This window comes from Pleurodeles waltl, chromosome 10 (genome assembly GCF_031143425.1).
Source record: "Pleurodeles waltl isolate 20211129_DDA chromosome 10, aPleWal1.hap1.20221129, whole genome shotgun sequence".
Classification (NCBI taxonomy): domain Eukaryota; kingdom Metazoa; phylum Chordata; class Amphibia; order Caudata; family Salamandridae; genus Pleurodeles; species Pleurodeles waltl.
Window position 1 is genome coordinate 8,556,353 of NC_090449.1, and position 27,953 is coordinate 8,584,305.

Sequence of the window (27,953 nt, forward strand, 5' to 3'; positions counted from 1 at the left end):
CTCATTAACCCAAGGAACTTTCCTCTTAACTCCCGACAGGACTGAGAGTACTGCCCTTTAATCTGGGAGATCTGGAGAAGAGAGGGGTGAAGCCCCGTACAGATCTGTGGGCACATGATCCCTACAGCTGGGCTGAAGGAACAAGAGAATAGTGCGTGATGTGGGAAGCGCACTCAGAGAAGCACGGACCTGCAGGAGAACTGCCCGAAGGGGCAGCGGAGAAGCGGACAACAGAGGACACCGCTATACCTCAGCAGCCAGAGGGTGACCGCCACAATCAGTGATGCCAGCAACTGATCGAGAAAGGCTCCGCTGAGATGCCCAAAGTTCCAGCCACATTCCAGGAGGAACATGGCTTAAGCCGGTGCGTGCAAAATTACAAGCCAGGTGGGGAGGGCACAGGGAAGGCCTCCACACTCAAAGCAGTAAAAGGAGTGATTAGGAACAGGTGGGGGGGTTTCTTTTTCCCTTTCTGATTGTTTCTTTCTGTTTTGTCGTTTCACCATTTTCTTTCTGCAAGTTTGGGCTTCTTTAATAAGGAGTCACATGAAACTACTATAACTTGGAGGAAAAATGTTAGACAGTAGTGGGAACATATCCTTGTCGCTCTTTCTTTTGGACAATCATAAAGCACTTTTTATTGACCCACGTTCACGCACACACTGGGGGAATGATGACGGATTTATTGATAGGAGATAAACAGAGACACTTACCTGCCTCACTCCTCTTTTTTTCCGAGATCCTCGGCGTGGAGTTCTTACATCTGGAGTTGGGGTTTAGAAGAGGAAAACAGCACAACTACAAGAACCACGGACTATACATTGAAAGCATTTATACAAAATCTTGCAATAAACCTCAGAACACTTTTAATGGGTTATCGTTCTCTCTTTCTGATTAACCCCAACTCTAACATACAGCTAGGTAATCCCAAAAGACCACAGAATGTCAGGAGGTGGTTATTTAATAAAGTGTATCTAGAATCTAAGGATTGGTGGCAGAGATTAAAATCAAGATAGAGGACTTTTTTCAACAAAATCAAAAGACTGCCTCTTTACAGACGGTTGGGGTGCTTTTAAAACATCTCTTCCTGCATTTTTAATGACAAAATACATTTTTCCTGGAAAAAAAGAGGGCCAAGAATGTGGCATTAGATATGCTGCTAAGGGAAAGTTATTAAACAGACATGAAATTTGACTCCAGAGAGAACAGAAGAGATCTTGTTTTGACTAAACTCCTCCTTTGTGAACATTATTATGCTGAAACCTACTTGAATAATTCCACATACTTACAGAAAACATATGAAGAAAGTAACAATGTGCGTAGGTTTATGGCCTGACAAGCTAGGGACAAAAAAGCTAAAAGTACGTCAGCACTTTAATATGTCCCAAAACAGGAACATTTCTTCCCTCTTCAGAAGAATTCAGCAAGTTGTTTAAGGTCATTATGAACAAGTTTAAGACCAGGCTCAATCAATAGATCCAGAGAAGCTGAGAAGATTCCTTAAACAGTTGCAAATTCTGAAATTAGGCCAAGAAGAAATCAACCAGCTCTCGCAAGCTTTCACAATGCTGGGGTTTAAGGCAGTCATATTGAGACTGCCACAAGGGTACACCTCTGGGCCTGATGGCTTTCCAGACAAATCTTTTAAAACAATTTGTTTGGTTTTAAATGCGGATTTATTGGATCGGATCAATTTTATTCTGGCAGGAAGGGGGACCCCTCCATCATTTAATGATGGGGTTATTGTCAGCTTTTTAAAAACAGGGAAAATTCACAGCATCCAAATTCGTATGAACTTATTTCTTTATAATAAAAAAATCCTCAACAAAATTAATTGCTGATAAATGTTAGAAGATCATTCATAAACTGATACATTGGATCAAAACTGATTTATCCCAGGAAGGCACCTTTATACCAACACAAGCTATCACATTGAGGCCCTGGGTTTTATAATTTTTCAACACATACCAGCTTTGATCTTTATGTTAGATGCCAAAGAGGCATTTGGTTCGGTGAAGTGGGGCACACCTTGTTACATTCTGCAGGAATTTAGCTTTCCAGAACATACTGAAGCTGCATAAGCTCTATAAGGGAGTCAAGCAAGGCACAAGGTAAAATTGCCCCTTTCTCCAACTTTATTCACCCTTTCAAAGAACCCATAGCGATTGCAATATGGGCCGATGGTATTGTCTCCTCACTTGACTCACGGGTGGCAAATATAAACTTATATGAAGACAATATAATGCTCCTTCTAATAATATGTAATTGCACCCCGTGCAACTTTTGCCCAAGCTTCAGGGCTACTACAGTCCATTTCCAAAAAGACATCTAGGCATTATATTCTGAAACAGTATAGATAATTTCTGTGACTTGAATTTTAAACCCCTAACTGCTCAAATCGTTAACATGGAATTCTTCACCGCTCATACTGCTTGGAAGAACTGCTTTGATCAAGATGGCAGTTCTACCTGGGTAAACCGTGTTTTGCTGCTGTGCCCTGTCTGCTATCTGCTTCATTCTTTTAGAAAGCTGGTATCAATAATGTTCTCCCTTCTATGGAATAACTCCTCCCCCATATTAGCGTTAGACAAACTAAACTGTTTACCCGCGGAAGGTGAGCTAATGCTACCAAACTTCAAAATGTATTATTTTGCCCATTTTGCTAAATATTCTGCCAGATTTAAGTCACAGGCAAAAACAACACCTTATTGTTCTTGCATTTGCTGCCCTAAGTGCGCCGGGTATGCCCAGGCATGAGTCACTGTACCCCGACACCAGTCCCAAGATGCTCGTTTCCGGTCCAGGGAGGACCTGGCCTGGCAGTTCGGGTTGGACTGCTCCCAAGGGGAACAGGGTCAAGAATGATTTGCATATGGCTGGGTCCAAACTGTGGTGGCGTGGTTGAAACAAACAATGGATTGGGATACAGCCCATAGCGATTGCCAGTGACTGAGATTAATACAAGCATTCCAGCCATCACCTTGTTGTTTTTAGATTTAAATCGAGGCAGCACTGACAGTGCCGTTATGATTATGACTTCATGGACAAAATGCTCAAACAGGAAAAGATAAGAGTCCCCCTTACAATTAACAAAATATCCCAAGAAAGTGAGATACAAGGTTTTAAAGTAGTGAATAAGGAGGAACACACTTTGTTATAACCCTTTGCCATTCCATATGTTAATGCAACAACTCGCCTAGACGAGCTTGACTTTAAAAATCAAGAAGTGATCACATCTGATGGAAATTGCCCAGATTTTAAAAAATGACAGATTTGTGCCAGTCGATGGAAAACTTGGGCTGAAATAAAGGGCACAGTTGGAGTTAGGAAAAAGCTTCTGCTATGGTCATATAATTTCATATACTTTACCCTGTTCATTCACAATACCCAACATGTGCATACAACACTAGCAGAGACCAGCTGCAATAAAAAAAAAATGCAAAAAAACCCAGATAAAAACTATCAACTTCCCTTCCCCACTGGAGCTTCAAAGCATCGAGGGGCAGCAAAGTCCATTGTTTACAAGCCAGAGTTCATGAGAGCTCCTGTATGGGCTTCCAGTTGCAGTCTTGACTTGCTGGGCTCAGTACTCAGAGTTGTAGTGCTTTGAGGCTACTGAGATAGGAACAGAGGAGTTCCAGGCAATGACAGCGTACCCGCAGATCTCTCCATGGATTCAAATATTTTTGTCTGCTCGCCCCCAGTCACGCAGGAGCTTTTCCACAGTCATCAGATGCCCAGGTTTGTGATACCAGCAATCAATACATGGGGGCATCTCTGTTTTTTCAATGAAAGAGAGATCAACATTTTAGCCGCACAAAACAATACTATCAGGAGCGGCCAATTTGTTCCTCTCATCCCTTCACCCTGGAGGTGGTGCAGACCCAGCAGACATAAACCTGGATCCACAAGGATCGGGAACCACACTACTCCCTTTATGTGGCCTAGGACTTCTTCCCAGTAGCAAGGTATCCCTGGCATTCTCACAATACACGCAGGAAGTCCCAACATCCCTGGCAGGCTCTTCAACAGGCATCTGATGTACCATGGAGTGTCAGCTTGAGACCCTGAGGTGTAAGGTACCAACCATACCAGTAGCCGCCTTCTCCAGCAGGCATTTGATGTCCCAGGGAACGTCAGCTTGAGACGCTGAGCTGTAAGGTACCAATGACACCCATGGCTGTTGCTCCATCAGGCATCTGATGTACCATGGAACATCAGATTGAGACGCTGAGCTGTGAGGTACCAACAACACCCCTGACAATCGCTCCAACAGGCATCTGATGTACAATGGAACATCAGCTTGAGACCCCGTGGTGTAAGGTACCAACGACACCAGTAGCCGCCTTCTCCAACAGGCATCGTGAGTATTGCTTGGGAACACCCACTGCAATGCCCATGAAACGCCCCCCTGAAGCAGAGCAAGGCAAGGCAGTGCTGCCTTGCTTTACTCCATATCTATGAGGCCATGGTAAGCCAAGACAAGTGGCTTAGCGTGGGCTCACAGTTATGATTTCAGGGTTTTTGCCACCGTTGCATCACAAAAAGTGAAGCAGCAGCTGCGCAAGGGGCTCGTAAATATGCCCCTACGTCCCTGGAAGCCTGCTCATCTAGCTGCCACTAGATATGACCTGGAAGAGTGCAGTCTGATAGTATCTCAGTATATCCAGGCAGGTTAGTCAACCCCAGTCCCAGGGAGCCATCAAAATATTTTCTTCACTCCCAACCGATCTCCCGCCTAGATAGTCAGCGGCATCTTCTGCATGGCCACCAGGTGGGTCATTAGAAAAGGTTTAATAATCCAGGAAGGGTGTTCATTTTGATGACACTGATCCGTTCCAAGCATGCTATATACAAGGGACGCCAAAGTCATATGCCTTCTACAGATTGCTGACATAGTTTAGGTCAATTTGCGATATACTAACCTTCCAGGCCTAAATTAGAATTTGATTTCTTCCTCTGGAGACTGGTCTCCATTTTCATTGTTGAGCCTGCTCTGGTGGAACAGAGATATTCAGAATTTTAGATTTACATGTATTAATCTTTAAGTCAGAGGTCTTCTCAAAGTGCAGCAGAAGCTCCAACGCCAATGGGATGAATAGGTCTGGGTCAGCCACATATCCTTTGCACATAGGCGGGCCCCAAGCGGTATGTGTCTGGTTCCCATATGCTTCCGGATGGCAATGCCAGCGGCTCTATAATCAAGTCAAGAAGCAGTGGGGTAATTGGGCACCCATCCCTGGTTCCTCGTTTTAAGTAGAACCTGTCGGATCTGTCCCCACTCAACCGAGGCTTCTCACTTGATGCTCTATCCTTTGACCAGATCCGACCTGACATTTTAAACCCTGACCCAATCCCGCCTAGAATTGCAGTCAGGAAGCCCCAGCTCACATGGTCAAAAAGCTTTTTCTGCATCCAGCATGGCCAGCAGAGCTGGGACCTGCTTCCTAATTGGGTTTTCAATAAGGGGGCCCAGTCTGAATGTTATCTTCTCCCTGTCTCTGAGGAATATATCCCACTTGGTCGGAGTCTATTAAGAACAAAGTTATTCAGTCTATTTGTTAGGAACTTAGGACCACATGTACGGACCAAAAAATTAGCAATTTCCTAATTGCGAATTGCAAATTGGTATGTACATAAGCTGTGACTGTCAAAATGGAGCTGGTAACAAGTCGCTTCGCAATTTGCATGTGTGCAAATTCCAATTTATTAAATTGCGAATGGACCTTTTACCGACTCGCAATTTCGTGAATCAAGTCGCAAATCGCAAATGAGTCACAAACAGCCACCGGGGCTGAAAATGAGGGGAAAAAACACTTCCTAGTAATGGGTAATCATCCATGATCCCGGAAGTGCCTCACAGGAGTGTAGAGGGAATCTATCTAGCACACAGAGCAGAGGCCAAAGAAGGTGAGAGGAGCAAGTGCAGCCATGGCCAGCCAAACATCTGAAACAAAGTACTGCAGAGAGGAAGAGAAAACTCAAATGTGCAGAGAAGGAGTTAGAGATACTCACTGAGGAGTGCTGTGAGCACCATGACATCTTATTTGGGAGGGCGTCAATGACTATGCCAGATTCCCAAAAGAAGAACATTTGTCAGGAAATACAGGTCAATATAAATGCAGTTGGAGTCAGCCACCACTCCATAGAAGAAATGCGCAAGAGGTGGTATGACCTGAGGTCACGGACGAAGGAAAAGGTGTCCGAACGACTGAAGGAATCACTGGGGACAGGTGGCGGCCCATCCACAGTACCACCACCCACTGCACTCGAGACCCGCGGTGCCATGGTGGAGTCCGCAGTGGCGCAGGAGGCTGTTGTGGGTCTTGGGGACCATGTCAGTTCAGCAGCAGGATCATCAAAAAGTAAGTGTCACATATTATTTATTTACTCATCTCAGAGCAAACTCCATGCACACACCTGCAGAGTCCAGCAGCATGCATCAGACAGTAATACTCCAAATTACAAGTTTAGTGCTGGTATAGTGTATTATGGGTAATGTAGTCCAGGAGTCAGTTCAGAAGTCAAATGTAATTTTATTGCACTAAACATCATATAGGTGATTAAAATATATCTTATATGTCCCACAGATTCCCCCTCAAGTGCATAGTGAGGACACCATTGTGAACAGAGTGGACGATGCCAACGTGGCAGCAGAAGACCCAGCCCCATAGACAGACAAGACAGCAACACTCCACCCCAAATTGGCACTGAGACAGTGGCAGCAGAGCCTGCAGCAGTTAGGGGCGGGTCATTTGCAATGACGAAGGAGCGTCTCCCCCCTGGCTAAGCCAGGAGCTGAAAAAGAAAACAATATATCATTACTGTTTTATTTTTCAGCTGCTGGCTCAGCCAACAGCATGTGAAGGGAGGGGCGGGACTGGGAGGGGGTATGGAGTCTGTGCACTTCTAAGTGCGCATGTGTGTTTGGCCATCCGTCTCAAGCCGGCCAAACACACATACGCACATAGGGTTCTCCAACCCAGCTGTGTTGCACAGCTGGGTTAGAGAAACTCCACAGTCTCCAGTACACTGTCTGAGCGGCAGAACAAGCCGCTCAGCCCAATCCTGGCGCTGCTTTCATTCTAGGAATAGCATGAGAGCAGTGGCAGGATTGCTGGGGAGCCTGTGCTGGTGCCCCAGTGAATGCTGGGACACCAGAAGAGGAGCAGTGGAGCGAGGCGGTAGGTGGCGGAGACAGGAACAGGTACATTTGTTTTTCATTATTTTTTTTGTCCCTCCCCCTGCCCACCCCTCCCTTTCAGATTTGTGGCGGCCACCGCTGGCAGAAATGGACTACGATGATGATGTCACTCTGCTGCAAAGTCCGATTATGCAGCCAGCTCTGAACCCCCAATAGCGAGTTGCAGGGCGTGGGTGCAAAAGGCGTTGTGAGCCACCTGATGCTAGTGAGGATGATGGAAGCACTCTGGAGCTATAGGCATCCCTCCTCCACAATCAACACCTGCAAAGTAAGCAGTTGAGAATAATGAACAGAAACATCCATCAAATGCAGCAGAGCATTACGCAGGGCTTTGACAGTATAGGGACACACATGTCCACAATGAATGACAACAGAGTCAGCCTCACCACTGTACTATAGGACTTATGCCATTAAATGTGCCCATCAGAGGCATCATGAACGCAGTGCTGCTGCAAGAACGGACCGGCTAAGTCGATCCAGAGGCCATTTGGCCACTTCAGCTACATGCCTGTCCAGACGAACTGTCACACTTCAGGTAGGACATTTCACAGGTATTGTTGCCAGGGGCCTAAGGTGGCTAACCTCATCTGTTGAGCTGCCACAGACCTCTCGGGTAGCAAGAGGCAATGGAGATACACCTCCGGACAGTGAGGAGATATCTAGTGTCAGCAGCATATCGGCCACTGATGCCCGCACCGTGCACCGCAGCAGTAGCCGCAACCCTGCGGGAAACCAAGCAGGGACAGGGCATGGTTGTCGTAGCTGTAAGAGAGTCTGATGGAGACATGTGGAGACTTTGGCATGTACACATGAAGGTAATGTGGCTGGTGATGTAACCAACATACTTTTTATTTTTACTTTCCACTTGGTACACATAGATCTCATTTTGTGATTAACAGTTGAGTAGCATGAGAATAAAGGATGTTAAATGTTGCCATTTTGCCTATGCATACATCATTTAGGTGAGCGCAGTGTTACTCATAACTTACCTCGCAAAGTAATGTGTTGCTATGTGGTCCAGTTGGCATCTCCCCTCCTCTGCCACGCTACCATCTCCAGGCTGTCGTAGAAGTGGCTCTGGCTCTTCAGCCTCTGAATCTGTGTCTTGCACGTTGAGGGGTAGCCCACGCTTGGTTGCGATATTGTGCAAGAAGGCACAGGTTCCCACAATTTTGCAGGCTATTTTCGCAGCATACTGGTGTGCACCTCCACTTTTGTGAAGGCACCAGCTTCTTGATATAAGCACACCAAAGGTCTTTTCAATGACAGCTCTGGTGCGTCGATCTGCAGCGCTGTAACGCCTCTCATTACAGTCTGGGGGGCTAGGTACGGGGTTGTAATACATGCTCTCAAGGCATATGCTCTGTCACCTGGTGGGAAACATTGTAAGTGTGAGCATGGCAGGGCCTGATTATAGACAGACACATATATGTTATTTAAGTTACAGATACACATCGCTTAGTAAATATCCATCATCAAACTCCCCACGTTCCAGGCATTGGTGTCCTCCACTGTGCCTGAAGATGTCTGCATCATGTGTGGTCCCAGGGTATTTTGCAACTATCTGTGATGATATTATGGGCATTGCATATGACCTGGATGTTGAGTGAATGGGTACTTTTCCTACTGCGAAACAGATATTCTAGATGTACAGGAGGACAGATGGGAATGTGTCCCATCCACATACCCCAATACATGGGGGATGTTGGCAATCCTATAAAATTTCAGTTTGGTGTTGTGTATTTCCTCCACATTCCTGGAAAGTTTAATGTAGTTGGGCATGTGTGAGAGCATGGCATCTAGGATCTTTCTGAAGAAACGTGACAAGGTTCTTTGGGACACCCTACCAGCGACAGGAATCAATCCCTCGTAGCTACCTGAGGCCAATAGGTGCAGTGAGCACTAGACACATGCGTGGGGATCGAGCCGCTGCGCAGGGTACGGCTTCGTAGCTGAGGTTTAAGCATTTCTATCAACTCTGTGCTGCTCAGTCTATATTTCTCATACATTTTCTCCTCTGTCTGTTGGAATATGGAGACCCTGGTTCTGTAGATCCTCTCCTTTCTCCATCCCCCTCCTCTGCTGGGCACCCAGGAACCGTCTCCTCAATGCAGTCACATAAAGTGCAACCATTGTGGAAAACCCTGAAGCATTCTGGGGCTGTTTTTATAGCTTGAATCTACTTAGCACCTCAATGGAATCAGTGCTAACTTGCATGTGCAAATAGGCGTTTTTGCCCAAGTCGCTAATTGCGACTGCCTTGAACATATTGTTTGCGACTCAGAAATAGCAATTCTGTATTTGTGAATCACAAAATCCATTTGCAATTTATACCTAATCGCAATTTGGTTGCATCGCTATTTCTGCTTATTGAATGGTGTTCGTACATACCACAAAGTCACTTATTCAGTCGCAAATAGGTTTGCAGCCAAATTGCGACTCGCAAAATATATGCATGTGTGGCCCCTAGTCAAGAGTTTGATTTCTGTATTCAAAAGAGTGCTTAAAGGTGAGGGTAATGCATGATGCTTACATGGGTGGCGTAACCCCCTGCATCTCAATACAAGTGCTGAAGAGATCCATCAATTCTTCAACCGAATATGAGAAAATCCCTGCAGAAAGCTATAAAGTCATCTGGGCCTGCAGATTTATTAGGGTTCATGTGATGAGGTGCTAAGTGGAATTTGTCTGGATTTTTGGAAACCTCCAGTGCTTCTGGAGAGCCACTTGCCAAGTAACATGAATCTAAATCTCACACAGCAAGTGGACTCCAGTCCCCTATGTACAGCGAGAAGACAAAATCCTCTGTGCGTCCTCAAGGGAGCCCTGTTTTTTTATATGCGGCAAAGGTGACTTATAAAATCGTAACATTACTGCCTTTAAGTGAACCAGACTGTACTGGTGGCATTACTACCATCCCTGCATTTGAGACCTCAGTCGGTTGACAGGTACCTGAGGTAATAAACCCCTTTGTTTCCAGGAAGAGAGGTGACCTTCCGCCACGCTTCAAAGCATTTTCTGTTATTTATGCAAGAAATGGGGAGCCGTAGAACTTGCCTTGTAGGAAGGGGGTCCTGTAGACAAAGTAGGGCCTTACTTCACAGTTATGGGACTAGTAGAGGTTTTATGTGATCCTCTGGCCCTTGAATGTGGCTGCATGTGGGAGGAGGTTGACTGGAGAAGTAGAGACATTTAAGTGATGCTCAAATTCTCTAAGTTGGAGATCTGCGGTACACAGAAAGTTGGGATACTTTTTGACTCAAGTGCCTTATTGAGGCAGGACATGTTACAAAGTGTGGTAAAGGAAGGTAAATGTATGTTAGTTTCTAACTTGATTAACTTAGTAATATTAGCCAAAAAATAGTAGGTTCACCTTGTAAATGCCACAGCAACCACTCTCCAGGCAGAGTGCTGCTTAGAGCAGAGAAGAATCAGAGAGACTGCTGCATGAAGAATTCTGTCTGCCCAAGAAGGCCTGAGCAGTATGACACCGGCTTTCCCTTGACCTCTGACTCTGAAATGACTTCAGCTGGCCTCTTGTTGAATCCAGAAGGAAAAGGGGGTCCATATCCTGACCTAGAGAAGCCTGCTTGGTTGTTGATCTTTCCCTGAAGCTGGGAAAGTGTGGAGCATTGTAGGAACCGAGAAAGCTGCATCTGCCTGGGGGAAAAGCAGCAAGACCAGTGGTGTATTGACCTTTTTATGATCCTGATGGAAGTGGGGAGGGCCCTTCTCTCATTCAGATCCAAAGCCTGCTGTACCTGGAGCAGTATTTGAAGACTGAGAGACATTTGAAGCGCTAGACCAGAAGATGCTATAAACTCTGAGGGGCAACTCTAGTTTCAGTGAAGCCATCATGTTGCTGGGGAACTTGTATTGACCAGTATCCAGCTCATATACTTAAAATGGTTTTGTTGTTTAGGCTTTCATTATCCTAATGAGGCTCCTCGATTCGGGCAGCAGAATCACCTGAACTGTGGGGAACTGAGTCCAATCCCACACCATGTGACAACTGTCGCCTAATCCGGGTTTCTGGCCAACTAGCAGGGCCTCACCTGACCCAAGAGTAGAGGTGATTCATGGCAACCGGGTGCATGACATAATTACTTCTCTAGGAAATCGTGGTGTATCAGATCTCATCCTTTTCTCTCAGATACATTAGCATCACACATGCAAAGACAAACAGAGGCAGAGAATGGTTCAGTAAGGTTTATTGAATTAGCTGTATCTTAGTTAAAATGGCATGAATTGCAATAACTAGGATGATAAAACACGCTATGAGCAAAATGGTGAAAAGGAGAGTGAAACACTGGAAAAGTCCGACCATACTGTCACTGTGTGTAATATATGTGGTTCCTACCTAAAATATGTTAGAGCACAGCGTGATAAGCCCTAATCCGCCATTCAGGTTTCCCCCCTGGGAAGACATCATCCCCCATACCTGAGCAACAAAGCTTGTTGTGTAGCACGACACTATCCCCATGCAGGCCAGGGGTCCGGTAGTCTAAGCAAGCAGCTGGAGTGAAGGCAATCAGCATGGAGTCGTGGTCATCTGGCTGGAATCACCCGCTAACGTGTATGGGACAGAGAAGTGTTTTTATAATAAAACAGCTGATGTTCAGAGAAAATGTCCCCATTTAAGGATGTTGTGACCGGATGGTAGGGAATGAATCACTCCGACAGAGTTCCAAGTGTGAAAACAAAGAAGTTTTATTGGAATAATATGGATGAAGCAAGTACAGGTACGTGTTTATGGTCATTAATTGCTGGGTAGAAGATGGTATGGGTTTGTCTGTAGTCAGGTCTTCACTCTCCTCTTTTCTGTTCCACTTCCATAGGGATTCCCCGGGAGGTACATGCAGAAAGAAGAGAACAGAAGGGGTAAGTGGACTAGGTACTTCTGTCATATGGTAAGTATTGCGTTTCTTTTCCTTTTATCCTCACTTTCTATTCCTGATACTAATCATTCCAGTGTTTTGTTATGTTTAACATCCTTTCTTTTTATGGTTTTGTTCTCTCCCCCCCCTCTATAGTGCTCGTGATCCTGTGCCCGATGACTTCGGTGACTTAGACTCTTGTTGTACTCTACAGTGTTAGTGGTAATTTTTTTCCAGCCCTCCCCCTCCCTTCCTTTCACTCCTTCTCCCCTTGTTGTGCTGTGTTTGTGCCCTTGTTCAATTCTCTCTCTCTATCTCTCTCTCTCTCCCTTTTTTTACTCAGGTTCAGGCTCATGATCCCACGCACCTGTACTGCCACTCTTCTCCGGAAGCGTGGCAGGAAGCAGCAGCTCGTCCTCCCGGTCTCTGGGCTTCAGGGTGTCTGATGTTCGTCTCCAGCCGTCACCTCCAGGATACGAGTGCTCCACCTGCCTCCGTGTAGTTCTTTGTCTCCGTCTTCCGCTCCCGACGTCTGTATGGTTTCCGTCCGTCTCCTCGTTTTGATGGTATGTCACTGGTCCTCGATCACCTCTAACTCCTTCCTCACAAACCCCGGACGCCGTAAACTCCGGTAGCGGCGATTTTAACTTCCTGACATCCCGCCGCTTGAAAGCGTCCAGCCAATCACGGGACGGTAAACTGGGCTGCCTGGGCCCACCAGTGGCAGTGTCAGCACAAGTGAAGTCCAAGTACGGGCGAACAGGTTCCAGCCCGTCACAGATGTGTATGTTTCTGTGAATGTTTGAGACGTGGTGTACCACTTTGCCGGCAACTCTATCCCGCTGCAGTCTTGAGGAAAGCAGAAAGTGAAAAGAATGTCCTGATAGAAACGCAATGCTTTCCTAGGCAAAAGAACAACTAGATAAACAAAATAAAACAGCATCACAAATGTGGCATGTGTTAAAATAATAAAATGAAGCTGAATAAAATGTAACTGGGCTAAAGTGCACAAACGGCAGGCCTAGTTGCTAAAACAGTGTGCCTAAAAACATGACTAAAATAGCTTCACTGTTCACTTACTATGTCTAAGAATCGACAAAGACATAGCAGGGGCATATCTGCTCCTGCATGTAATATAATGCAATCTGCCTTAGGGTGAAGGCCTGCTGTAGGGGTGACTTACAAATATTACAAGCAGTTTTTTAGGGCACTTGACACACAAGTGTTTCCCGTGTCATGTTTTCACTTTTGGGAGCACCTTGTCATGCAGCCTGCAGTGGCAGTCTGCACGAGGTTGATGCTGGGTCCGTTAGAGTCACACAAGTGGTGCTGCAGCTATTAGGGTCCCTCTCTAGTACCTGGGTCTTAGGTACCAGGGGTACCGTTTACTAGGGAACATGCTCACAATGTGTTGCCTAGCACCAATGCAGGCACCCTTAAACTATGGGGCAAGGGTGCCTGTGTTGCAGACAGGATTGTTTCTGTGCAGGAAAGGGCACCTTCCTGCACAAAAACAATCCTGAGAGGCTTTCTGTGTGTGCTGCAGAATGCAGGGAGAGAGGAAAAAACAAGGATATTTCTCTTCCTTGCGCCTCACCTGTGGAAGCGTAGGATTTTAATGTATTCCCAGGTCTACCAGTAATGGGAGATATTAGAATGCGCCAAAATTCATAGGTGGATGCGTGGGGACACCCATACTTCACCCATGGATTGCCTTCCCAGAGCATAGTAACGCAATGCAGTGATTTGCACTGCATTTCGTTACTCTAGATTTATCCAGTCACGCAGGGCCACGCATGGTGGCTTGCTAAATGTAACTTGAGTTGCTTCTCCCTGGCACCCCATTGCATGGCGCAAGAGCAACAGAACTCTTTGTTAAACATGCTCATGATAGTCCAGACAGGGGCATGTACTGCACATGACTGAACTGTACTTTAAAAGACAACAATTTTGCAACAGACCTTCTCTGCGTAAGCTGGGAGGCATTGGTTTGTGTTAGGTTGACATATATTTCTTGCAGCTTCTAGTGGCTGTTTTTGAGAAGCACAACAAGAGCAGTGGTGCATGTTATCCCTCCCTCGTACTGCTCTAAATATGAATCACAATATAATCCATACTTCTGATTCCTGTCTTTTTCTCCCCAGTAATGTTATGTTGCTGTTCATCGGTCCTATGCGCTGTTCCCTGAGGAAGGCCTTACCGCTTTTGCCAAGTGACTTAACACAAGCTCAGGATTCCTCACAACCTGTGTTCACTTTTAGACACTATTTACGAGCCCCTAAAGTGACGCAGCGACAGCGCAAACCTTGAATTCATACCGATCACGCCGCGCAAAGCCACTTCGCTTGGTTTGAATGGCCTCGCAGATACGGAGTAAGGAAGGCAGCGCACATCGCTGCGCTGCCTTACGCTGCGCAAGGGAGGTGTTTCCATGGGCGTTGCGCTGGGCCTTCCCACCCATGGATTTTAAGGCTGCACCAAATTTACAAGACCTTGTAAATCTGTGCAGTGCCAAAACCTCACGCCTCCCCAGCAGAGGCGCACCGAGGAGTTATATCTTTATTTCTCCTCATTTTTGCATTGTGCAGCACACATAGAAAGAGGAACCCCCCAGGATTGTTTTTGTGCAGAAAGGGGTCCCTTTTTGCACAAAACCAATCGTGCCGACAACACGGGCACCCGTGCACCAAGGGAGCATGCGTTGGCATTAGGCTGCCAAGAGGGCGCCACTGCAGTGGAAAATGACGGGAATGCGGCGTATCCATACATACGGCACATTCCTTCCCCTTCCCTTTGATGCAGGGCAGCGAGGTGGCTTGCTGTGCTCCCCTGTGCCAAAAGCCCATAAATCTCTCTCCTCTAAAGTGTAACCACCTGGCTTCCTGCATGTGTTCTCGAAGAGTGCGTAAAGTCAGAATTACAACTATTCACAAGAGTTGTATCAAATGCAAAACAATCCTCACTGATCAACTTTATCACAGTGCCTGCTCGTCGACATTCCTCCATATAAATCTAATAAAATCAACTCTACTATCGTCCCTAGGTGACAACTCTACCTTTTTGGGAGTCTATCGGATTATCTAACCAATCTTCTGCTTGTCTGTCTCAAATGTCTTTCTTAGGGACTGAAACCTCCACTGGCACGGTCAAATGGATGTTTCAGAAAATGTGCTCACATCCTTGTTGTAAGAGTTTTTTGCAACGAGGCTGCAAACCCACTCACAATAAAGGTGTGGTTCTTGATTTTGTTATCTCGAAATATTCTTTAGTGTCTGATAATAAACTTCTTGCCATGGACTGGTCTGATGACTTTCTGATGTCATTCACAATGTATATCACTCATTGTAAACCATTATGGCAACCAAAAAAGGACGCTATGCCTTTGTGACACAAGGGCCCAGATTTAAGAAACGCGGTGCTTCATTACATGAAGCGCCACTTTTCTTGTGCCCCATTCTGCCCCCCCTAACGCCACTATGTGTACGCTGTATTAATGATTCAGCACACCATGGCGCGCGTTAGGATCAATAGCGTCATCAGTGCTGATGCTATTGTGGCACTTTGCAGGATTAGCGCCAATCGTTTTGGAGCTACTCCTGCAAAGTACATAGAGGCCCATTATAAACAATGGTGTGCCTCAAGTTAACACCTGCACTGTGCAGCTGTTAAAAATGACAAGAAAAATGGAGCAGTGGCATCTCAGAGATTCCACTGCGCCATGTTTCTGGGCTTCCTAACGGAGACACGCCCCCCCCTGCACACATTATGCCTGGCGCAGGCAATTGCACCACCTTGTAAATTTTGCATGGCGTTTTTGCCAACCTAATGCAACATTAGCATTAAAGAAATGATGCTAATGTGGCTGTAGGTGGTTCTAGGCCCTTCTTAAATATGGGCCAAAATGTTTAGACATTGGTCTCATCACCACCTTGATGCTGAACACCCTTCTTCCTCTCTACCCTAACCAAGATGTGAATCTTTCTGCTGCTCACTAGAGTTGTTCCGTGATTGACTAGACAGCCCCATGGTTCTCCAACACCCTGTACAAAGAAAGAAGATCCCTCAAAGGGGCAGAGAATATATGGAGAATATTTCCCTTAGTCACTGGCCTTCACAGCTCTGAACAGCCTGGAGAAACTACAAAAACATATCTCCTGGCTAAACTCCTATTTGTCATTGCTATGTCATGGGGTTTGTCCTCACCAGCTCCACCTCTGAAGATCCCAAAGTCAACTGTGAAGAGTTTGTAAACAACAAAGTGATGTCTCACTTGCTCCATCTTCAGTTGCTACTGATGTTCTAAACCTTATCTGCAAAGCTATGTGAAGATCGTCAACTTCTTGGGGGTCAACAAGGGTTCTTTTCTCAAGACCATTGTTAATGAGAAAACAACTAACTTCTCCACTAATGCAGGGTCCAGAACATCACTTAGGAATGCTCCTGTCAAATAGCATCCTACTGGACCATGTTAATCAACTCATCCTCTTGCAAAGCCCCTTCCCTGCTTGTTCAAAGTCCACCAGTTCTCACGCCTCCAGATCAACCTTTGGTGGATGCCAACTAACTTAGTAACTTTCGCCTTGTTTCCTTTCTCCTCTTTCTAGGAAGGGTGTTAGAAAGGGGAAAGAACATTTACCACAAATTCATTACCACACATATGCCTTTACCACAAATGCCTTTACCACGCAGTAACATTTAAAAAAACACACAAGATCAAATTGAATTTTTAGAAGTAGAAATACATTTTTATAAATTTTATTAGTAAAGATAAAAAGGACAAGTGTTTATTTAAAACATTTTTCTAAAATCTGATTGTTTTATAAATAGTAATAAATATAGCTTATTTTTTAAAAATGTACCATACGTTTTACTAAGAACTTTTTTAGACATGTTCTCTCAGTTTTCCATAGAATTCAATAAGAGAAATTCTCCTTTTTTCTATTTACTTTCAAGCTTGATGGAACTGGTTTTGCATCTGTTTCTACAGTGAGTGGAGCATCTAGATCAGTTGCAAGTAAGAGCTGCTGTCCAGTAAGAAAAATGACTTTTCTTTTTTAAACATATTGGTGGCTATATTTATTGTAAGGAGAGATGTTGGGAGGTAGATAGAAGGTGTAATGCTAAGAAATGTATTTTATTACTGTTTTAATCACTTTTAGACCCCCATGGAGGTTATGTTTGTTGGTGCACATCGGTAATGTTGCAAAGTAGGTTTAAAAAAGTTGATAAAAAACATGATGCCAACTTTTTAAAACCAATTTGTAGTAAAAGCAACATTTTTAATTTTTGTTGCATCATGTTTTTTTATAGCAAAAGACCACAGCTTTGCAGGAAAAAGTTGGGATTCTTGAATGGATTGTAGCTGGTGTTTTTAGAGAAAAATAATTTTTGAAATTGGATGGAATATACACCACCCTACCGACTGGAATCTGTTTGGGGAATTTGATTTTTGGAAACCTTATTTGTATTTTTATGGTGTCCTGTAAAAGCCGAATTTAGGAGATGTTTTTTTAAAAACAAGTGTATGCCTATTGGTGTTTTTTTCCTTTTACTGGTTGAATGATTGGATTGTTCATGGCTCTTGGTGACAGGTTTTAATACACAACACCAAGAGTCGAAGAAAGAACACAACTACAGGTCGGAAAAAAATCTTTGCATTTGTAAAAAAACAAATTAAAAATGTTAATTGGATTTGGGAATGTTTTAAAGAAAGGCAAGTAATGACACAGAGTTTCAGTAAATATTAGTAATGTAGAATGTATGCAAGACTGTCTAGGTAGTTTGAAGTACCCACCAACAGAAATTGTTGGATTTTAGCCAACAGTCCCTCGGACATTGCTTTGCTTTTTTGGTTACAGAAGGCTTCAGACTGCTGGACAAAGATTGTAACATTCTCATTTCCTGGAAGCTTTGTACTTTTTTCAAAGCAATTTGTGTTCATTTTCAGTAAAGTGTTCCGATTGCATAATTCATATGTAGAACTCATTCACACACTCAGGAGGCACAAAACGTAAAGCTGTTCATTTAAAAAGAAATCATACTCCAGTTTACTATTTGACATGAAATCCTGAGCTGAGGATGTTCTTTTACATTTTTCACCAATACCTGGGAAAAATAAATAAACTTCCTTGAATTTGTGTGTCAGGGTAAAGCTTTAATCATATGTCATTAAAAATCAAATTTAATTTTCCTATGACTTTTATTCACAATTTTGGATTTAATAACTGATAAAAACTCAGTGTAAGGTGAGAATTGCTTGTCAGGGAGTAAGTTGTATACTAATGGGACGCTGGTTTTGTTAACGCTGCCATGAAAAGTGAGTGGATGGGGTGTAGGCTTAAAAGTTCCATCCATCATCCAAATGTCAGTATTCTCCAGGGTTACTAAGTTATGCATTGTACTGACGATTACTTCGTATTTGAGGGAGTTCTCATTGTCATGCAGTAGGAAAGGTTCATTAGTAAAACTAAGGCCCATATTTATACTTTTTTAGTGCCGCATTTGCGTATTTTTTTTTATTTAAAAAAAAATACAATTGTATTTTGTAAGTTTGCGCTGCTTTTGCATCAAAAAGCGGCACAAATGCGGTGCTAAAAAAGTATAAATATGGGCCTAACTGTTAGTTTAAGGCGGGTGTTAATATCTGAGTAGGATTGGGGTGTTATTCTTTGGGGATTACCTGCCTGTTTTTGCCTCTGAACCATTCTCCTTAAACTGGGTATTGTGGACACACTCAATGCTACTCGCACGGGGACGGCTTGGGCTACCTCCCTCAGAACTGAGCCACGGGATTCACTGGAGGTGGCTGCGAGTGTTTTGATGTGTTGAATGGATTCTCTCACTTCAGTCTCCATTGCAGAGTGGTTGTGCTCAGTGTCACCCAGAGTTACCGCTCTGCCTTTGTAATGTGATGAAAAATACTTCAATGACTCTGGGGCTCAGTTAACCTCTCCTTACAATAAATGTAGCCATCATGTTTCTGCAGCCTGTTACGTCTTCTTGACAGGACGGATCTCGCTTTGTTTGTATTTTCCGTGTTTTCAATGGTCTGTTGGTGAAAAGGAGAAAAAAATTCATGAGTATAATTTTATAAAACTGTTCTTCATTTTTGTTCATTAAATCCTGTCTGTTTAAAAAAAAAAGTTATTGTTACTTTGTGTTCCTTGTTGTGGGAGAACAAAGGCCCTCATTACGACTTCTTGTAAAAAGACCGCTGAAGCCGCGGGAGCCAACATACCGCCAGTGCTGGCGGTATGCTTGGACCCCTATTATGACTTTTCCGCTGGGCCAGCGGAAAAGTCACATAAACATCGAAGCTGGTTCATAATCGTGCTGGCGGCAATGTTGATGTGCAGCGGGTGCAGCAGTGGGCAGTGAAATGCGCGATGGGGCTGTGCCTGGAGGCCCCTGCACTGCCCATGCCAAATCCCCCTTACCGCCAGCCTTTCCATGGCAGTGTTTACCACCATGGACAGGCTGGCGGTTGGAGACTCATAATCCCCAGGGCAGCGCTGCCCTGGGGATTATGATCGCCCAGCTGAAGCCTGGCGGTATACTGGCAGGACCGCCACGGTCATAATACGCTGGTGGAACACCGCCAGCCTGTTGGCGGTATTACCGTCAGTGTTCCGCCGACCGCCAGGGTCATAATGACCCCCAATATCTATTTAACCTGTGGAAAAAGAGAGAAATGTTTTTATTTGTTAGGGTTAAAATCTGTGGACATTTTTTTTATGTTCGGAAGTGTGTATTTTTGTGATAAATAAATGTGTTACCTGGTTGTATTTTCTTGTCTATGTATGGTGTTAAAAAAATCCAAAGGTGGATTGTTGAGGTAATCCAGTTTGGTCGAGTTGGTGTCTTCTTGAATTTCTGTTTAAAATTAGAAAGACAACAGTGACGTTTTATGTGATTTACTTGTTATTCAGTTTTGTTTTTAATTATGATGTCTTTAGTTTTACTTACCTCCATTCTGCTGTATTTCCTCAAGTATGGGCTGTGTTTTTTTCTGATTTTGTACCTAGATGTAGGTTTTTTCCCTCATTTTAAGTAAGTATTTGGGTTACTTGCAGTAGTAATCTTGTCCCCAAACACTGTCCAGCACCTGCTCTGAGATACGCAGCCAGCAGTTAGAGAAGTACATTTTCCCCATTGCCACGCTCCAGCAGCTGCCCTGAGCTAAGCACATGAGAGTTAGAATACAACATTTTACCCCCAGCCATTGTCCAGCAGCTGCCCTGAGGTAAGTACCCGGCAGAGATAGAATACTACGTTTGCTCCCCACCCACTGTCCAGCACATGCCCTGAGGTAATACCCTGTGTTGTTAGAATAGTAAATTTTGCCCCCCAGCCACTTTCTAGCAACTGCCCTGAGAAATGTACCTGGCTGAGTTAGATAGTAAATTTGCACCTGACACACTGTCCAGCACCTGCCCTGAGGTATGTACCTGGCTGAGTTAGATAGTAAATTTGCACCTGAGACACTGTCCAGCACCTGCCCTAAAGTAAGAACATGTTGGAGTTAGAATAGTAAATATGCCCCCCAGCCACTGTCCAGCACCTGCCCTGAGGTAGGTACCTGGCTGAGTTAGATAGTAAATTTGCCCCACCCAGACACTGTCCAGTTTCTGCCCTAAGGTAAGCAGCCAGCAGTTATAATAGTAAATCTGCCCCCAGACACTGTCCAGTTTCTGCCCTAAGGTAAGCAGCTAGCAGTTATATAATAGTAAATCTGCCCCCAGACACTGTCCAGTTTCTGCCCTAAGGTAAGCAGCTAGCAGTTATAATAGTAAATCTGCCCCCAGACACTGTCCAGTTTCTGCCCTAAGGTAAGCAGCCAGCAATTAGAATAGTAAATGTGCCCCTCAGACACTGTCCAGTTTCTGCCCTAAGGTAAGCAGCCAGCAGTTAGAATAGTAAATCTGCCCCCAGACACTGTCCAGTTTCTGCCCTAAGGTAAGCAGCTAGCAGTTAGAATAGTAAAGTTGCCCCTCAGACACTGTCCAGTTTCTGCCCTAAGGTAAGCAGCCAGCAGTTAGAATAGTAAATTTGCCCCCCAGACACTGTCCTGTTTCTGCCCTAAGATAAGCAGCCAGCAGTTATATTAGTAAATCTGCCACCAGACACTGTCCAGTTTCTGCCCAAAGGTAGGCAGCCAGCAGTTAGAATAGTAAATCTTCCCCCAGACACTGTCCAGTTTCTGCCCAAAGGTAAGCAGCCAGCAGTTAGAATAGTAAATTTGCACCTCAGACACTGTCCAGTTTCTGCCCTAAGGTAAGCAGCCAGCAGTTAGAATAGTAAATGTGCCCCTCAGACACTGTCCAGTTTCTGCCCTAAGGTAAGCAGCCAGCAGTTAGAATAGTAAATTTGCACCTCAGACACTGTCCAGTTTCTGCCCTAAGGTAAGCAGCTAGCAGTTATAATAGTAAATCTGCCCTCAGACACTGTCCAGTTTCTGCCCTAAGGTAAGCAGCTAGCAGTTATAATAGTAAATCAATAGTAAAGTTGCCCCTCAGACACTGTCCAGTTTCTGCCCTAAGGTAAGCAGCTAGCAGTTATAATAGTAAATCTGCCCCCAGACACTGTCCAGTTTCTGCCCTAAGGTAAGCAGCCAGCAGTTAGAAAGTAAATTTGCCCCCCCCGACACTGTCCAGTTTCTGCCCTAAGGTAAGCAGCCAGCAGTTAGAGTAGTAAATTTGCCCCCAGACACTGTCCAGTTTCTGCCCTAAGGTAAGCAGCTAGCAGTTATAATAGTAAATCTGCCCCCAGACACTGTCCAGTTTCTGCCCTAAGGTAAGCAGCCAGCAGTTAGATAGTAAATTTGCCCCCCAGACACTGTCCAGTTTCTGCCCTAAGGTAAGCAGCCAGCAGTTAGAGTAGTAAATTTGCCCCCAGACACTGTCCAGTTTCTGCCCTAAGGTAAGCAGCTAGCAGTTATAATAGTAAATTCCCCCCCCCCCCGACACTGTCCAGTTTCTGCCCTAAGGTAAGCAGACAGCAGTTAGAATAGTAAATCTGTCCCCAGACACTGTCCAGTTTCTGCCCTAAGGTAAGCAGCTAGCAGTTAGAATAGTAAATCTGCCCCCAGACACTGTCCAGTTTCTGCCCTAAGGTAAGCAGCTAGCAGTTAGAATAGTAAATTTGCACCCCAGACACTGTCCAGTTTCTGCCCTAAGGTAAGCAGCCAGCAGTTAGAATAGTAAATTTGCCCCCCAGACACTGTCCTGTTTCTGCCCTAAGATAAGCAGCCAGCAGTTATAATAGTAAATCTGCCACCAGACACTGTCCAGTTTCTGCCCAAAGGTAGCCAGCCAGCAGTTAGAATAGTAAATCTTCCCCCAGACACTGTCCAGTTTCTGCCCAAAGGTAAGCAGCCAGCAGTTAGAATAGTAAATTTGCACCTCAGACACTGTCCAGTTTCTGCCCTAAGGTAAGCAGCCAGCAGTTAGAATAGTAAATTTGCCCCACCCAGACACTGTCCAGTTTCTGCCCTAAGGTAAGCAGCCAGCAGTTATAATAGTAAATCTGCCCCCAGACACTGTCCAGTTTCTGCCCTAAGGTAAGCAGCTAGCAGTTATATAATAGTAAATCTGCCCCCAGACACTGTCCAGTTTCTGCCCTAAGGTAAGCAGCTAGCAGTTATAATAGTAAATATGCCCCCAGACACTTTCCAGTTTCTGCCCTAAGGTAAGCAGCCAGCAATTAGAACAGTAAATGTGCCCCTCAGACACTGTCCAGTTTCTGCCCTAAGGTAAGCAGCCAGCAGTTAGAATAGTAAATCTGCCCCCAGACACTGTCCAGTTTCTGCCCTAAGGTAAGCAGCTAGCAGTTAGAATAGTAAAGTTGCCCCTCAGACACTGTCCAGTTTCTGCCCTAAGGTAAGCAGCCAGCAGTTAGAATAGTAAATTTGCCCCCCAGACACTGTCCTGTTTCTGCCCTAAGATAAGCAGCCAGCAGTTATAATAGTAAATCTGCCACCAGACACTGTCCAGTTTCTGCCCAAAGGTAGGCAGCCAGCAGTTAGAATAGTAAATCTTCCCCCAGACACTGTCCAGTTTCTGCCCAAAGGTAAGCAGCCAGCAGTTAGAATAGTAAATTTGCACCTCAGACACTGTCCAGTTTCTGCCCTAAGGTAAGCAGCCAGCAGTTAGAATAGTAAATGTGCCCCTCAGACACTGTCCAGTTTCTGCCCTAAGGTAAGCAGCCAGCAGTTAGAATAGTAAATTTGCACCTCAGACACTGTCCAGTTTCTGCCCTAAGGTAAGCAGCTAGCAGTTATAATAGTAAATCTGCCCTCAGACACTGTCCAGTTTCTGCCCTAAGGTAAGCAGCTAGCAGTTATAATAGTAAATCAATAGTAAAGTTGCCCCTCAGACACTGTCCAGTTTCTGCCCTAAGGTAAGCAGCTAGCAGTTATAATAGTAAATCTGCCCCCAGACACTGTCCAGTTTCTGCCCTAAGGTAAGCAGCCAGCAGTTAGAAAGTAAATTTGCCCCCCCGACACTGTCCAGTTTCTGCCCTAAGGTAAGCAGCCAGCAGTTAGAGTAGTAAATTTGCCCCCAGACACTGTCCAGTTTCTGCCCTAAGGTAAGCAGCTAGCAGTTATAATAGTAAATCTGCCCCCAGACACTGTCCAGTTTCTGCCCTAAGGTAAGCAGCTAGCAGTTAGATAGTAAATTTGCCCCCCAGACACTGTCCAGTTTCTGCCCTAAGGTAAGCAGCCAGCAGTTAGAGTAGTAAATTTGCCCCCAGACACTGTCCAGTTTCTGCCCTAAGGTAAGCAGCTAGCAGTTATAATAGTAAATTCCCCCCCCGACACTGTCCAGTTTCTGCCCTAAGGTAAGCAGCCAGCAGTTAGAATAGTAAATCTGTCCCCAGACACTGTCCAGTTTCTGCCCTAAGGTAAGCAGCTAGCAGTTAGAATAGTAAATCTGCCCCCAGACACTGTCCAGTTTCTGCCCTAAGGTAAGCAGCTAGCAGTTAGAATAGTAAATTTGCACCCCAGACACTGTCCAGTTTCTGCCCTAAGGTAAGCAGCCAGCAGTTAGAATAGTAAATGTGCCCCCCAGACACTGTCCAGTTTCTGCCCTAAGGTAAGCAGCCAGCAGTTATAATAGTAAATCTGCCCCCAGACACTGTCCAGTTTCTGCCCTAAGGTAAGCAGCTAGCAGTTATAATAGTAAATTTGCCCCCCAGACACTGTCCAGGTTCTGCCCTAAGGTAAGCAGCCAGCAGTTAGATAGTAAATCTGCCCCCAGACACTGTCCAGGTCCTGCCCTAAGGTAAGCAGCCAGCAGTTAGATAGTAAATTTTCACCTCACTGTCCAGTTTCTGCCCTAAGGTAAGCAGCCAGCAGTTAGAATAGTAAATTTGCCCCCAGACACTGTTCAGTTTCTGCCCTAAGGTAAGCAGCCAGCAGTTAGAATAGTAAATCTGCCCCCAGCACTGTCCAACAGCTGCCCTGAGGTAAGTACCTGGCAGAGTTAGATAGTAAATTTGCACCTGAGGCACTGTCCGGCAGCTGCTCTGAGTTAAACAACGGGCAGAGTTAGAATAGTAAATTTGCCCCCCAGACGCTGTCCAGCACCTGCCCTGAGTTAAGTATTTGTCCAAGGTAGAGCGTAAAATGTTACCCTCCCAGTCAGTTTCCAGCACCTGTCCTAAGTAGGTCATATGTTCTATCTATGTTGTAATTTTTCTATATTTATTTACAGTGAAAGAGAGGGAATGGGAACTTACAATGTTTTAAAAGTAGGATATGGATGCAAGGTGGTGAGTGAAGATAGCCTTCAGTGTCCGCAAAATATTTATTTTTTGAAAATAATTGTTCTGTTTTTTTTTTTATTGTTAGTGGTGTATTGGGACGTTGTAAAGTAGGATTATAAGTACTTGTATAGCTTGGTGGCACTGTTTTCGAATGAGTGGGGTGTTCTCAGCTCCGAGAGCTGCGTGGGGTCACGTCACAAGAAAGTTACCCACTGATCACAAAATGGCGAATAGCTCCTTTTATATGTTTTTAGGGGGGTTTCGGAAATGTACAACAAAATATGGGTTGGAATCTGTTTTTTCTCTTTTAAATCGTGACTAAGGGCCTAATTAGGAGCTTTGCGGATGGGAAATCCTGTGCGCCAAACTTCCAACACGGTGGCCGCCACCTTCGTGGCAACCACCCCTCCAGAGCTATTAAGAGTTTCCTGCTAGGTTGGTGGGCGGAAGCCTTGATTTCCGGCCACCGGCCTAGCAGGAAACCAGCTACAGATTGTCTCTGGCTCGTAATCAAGCTGGAAGGAATGCTGTAGCCTGCAGGGTGCACCAGCACCCTTGCATGCAATGTTCAGACAGTGAACACTGCAATTGTGCTGTGCAAGGGGGCCTGCACTGCCATACCAAGTGCATGGGCAATGCAGGGGCCCCCTGTGGCCCCCGGTACCTGTTCTCCGCCAGCCTTTTCATGGCGATGTTACCACTATGAAAAGGCTAGCGGAGAACAAGGTCATAATCCGTAGGGCAGCGCTTCATGCTGCGTTGCCCTGGCGGATCACGATTTCTGCTGTCACATAGGCTCTCATTATTCTAATGAGACTACTAGATTTGAGGGGCAGAATCACTTGCACTGTGGGGGGACTGAGTCTGAACCCACTACAGGTGACACCTGCCGGCCTAATCCGGGTTTTGCTCCAGCTAACTAGCAGTGCCTCATCTCCACCCAAGAGCAGGGATGATTGGGTAGCCGAGCACATGACACAATTGACTCCTCAGGGAAATCGTGGCCACTCAGATCGCATCCGTTTCTCTCAGTTACATTAGTCTCACATATACAAGGACAATCAGAGGCAGTATATGTTTCAATAAGGTTTTAATGAAGCAACTGCATTTTAGATAACAAAGCACGTACTTCCATAACCAGGATGATGAAGCATAACAGGATTAAAATTGTGACAAGGAGAGTTAAGCATTAAAATAACGCTACCATGTTGTCACTAGAGTCATTAAAATATTTTTTACCTAGGCTACGTTAGAGCACAGCATGTTAAGCTCTAGTTCTGCCCTTCAGGTTCCCCTGGGAAGACATCATCCCTCATACCCGAGCAAGGGGCCTGTAGTCTACATAAGCAGCTGTAGCGAAGCATTCAGCAATCAGCATACAGTTGTGTCATCTGGATGGAATCTCCCTCTAACGTGTATGGGACAGAGATGAGGTTTTTATAATAAAACAGCTGGTGTTCTGAGAAAATGTCCCTATGTAAGGATGTGTATGTTTCTATGAATACCAGGGACAAAGCGTTACCACGTTTACCTGCAACCTCTCTTACTGCAGCCTTGAGAAAAGCACAGAGTGAAAGAAATGTCTTGTTTAAGAATGCTTAAACAACTGATGAAGGGCTAAACCCTGAAACACATCTCTAGAGATATACAGCAATGTCTGCACCAACTTTGGTGGAAAACGACAGATAACTTTCAAGTAAGCGCTAACTGTGAACTGCATTTACCGAGATGCATAGGGGCGAACAGTGCTGGGATGCGAGGCACTGTGCTCTCAACCCCCCTTTCTGTATTTCTTAGGCGTTGAATAAAATGTCTGCTTAGAGAATTAAATTGTGATTTTCCACTGTGCGGACCTACTGTGCTCGTAGCTAGGAATCTTTCTCATGAGAAATGCTTGCTAGAAGATGCTGTTTCTGCTAATGTAACATTGTAAATGTAATGTGTGTGGGACTGACGTTCCCAGGAGAAGGACAATAGAGACACTGACTGGAGTATAAGCTGCAACAATATTGTTACCTGACGAGCCGGATGATGAGAACAGTACGGATGGAGCCAATCTACGACATGTGAACCGTGTACCAGTAGAAAATGTTGATTTTAAGTTTTAGTTTTATTGGACAAAGTGTGAACATGCGATCCCTTGCCCAGCAGGGACTTGGGAAGTAGTTTTAAGAAATCTAATTTAGCCGACCGCACGGAGAGAAGACAACGCATTTGCCCATTTTCATCTCTTGACGAAAGGCCATTACTTTCTTGAGCGTCTTGAGACGAGACATGCTTAACTTTAATGCTTGAAAGACTTTGCCTTTCCTGAACTTTGATACTGAATCCTGACGTCTTCCTGACCAGACTGATGTCCTGATGGCGAAGCCTGTTGCCGCGCTGACCCAGACTGAGGACAGGCATATTGATGATGATGTTGTTTGCTATGTTTATTTGATTTTCTCTCCAGGGACCAACCACACTATGTTGATGGAGCCTTAGTGAGATGTTCTTCCAAATTTGTGTTGACTAAATTGTTTTGCCTGAAGCCCAAACATGCTAATTCTAATCTGGTGTTAGTTAGGATCCTCACTAATGAAAATCAACACATGGAGTAACATTTGATGTATTTTCTTTGCTGAATCTAAATGTATGTGATATCGTTTGCCAGTTCTTGTTACTTTGCACTGTAACGTTAGAATATGTCGTAGTTCCAGCTTTGATCAGTTTGCGTTTCTTTCGTCGCTTCGGTCAGCCAGTGTGGTTTCTGTATGTTTATCATTTGATTTTGAGATTATTTTACGTGACATTAGCATTAGCCAAAAAGGAGTTTGCGTCAGCGCTGTGCTGCAAAAGTGACGCACCCGCGACGCAAAATCTTAGTAAATGTGTGCCTACATGTATCCTCCACCTTTAATTTTGTAATACAAAACAGAAATAGAATACATTTTAAAGAAAAGATTATGAGTGTTAAGTTAAACACTAGGCAATCTGACACTCAGTTCCTTGCTTCAGGCACATAACAGACTCTATAATTGTAATGCACTCGTTGTTAATAACTTGCTGAGTGGTTTATGATCTGTCCTCACTTCAAACTCTGACACCCCCCCCACACACAAATGACT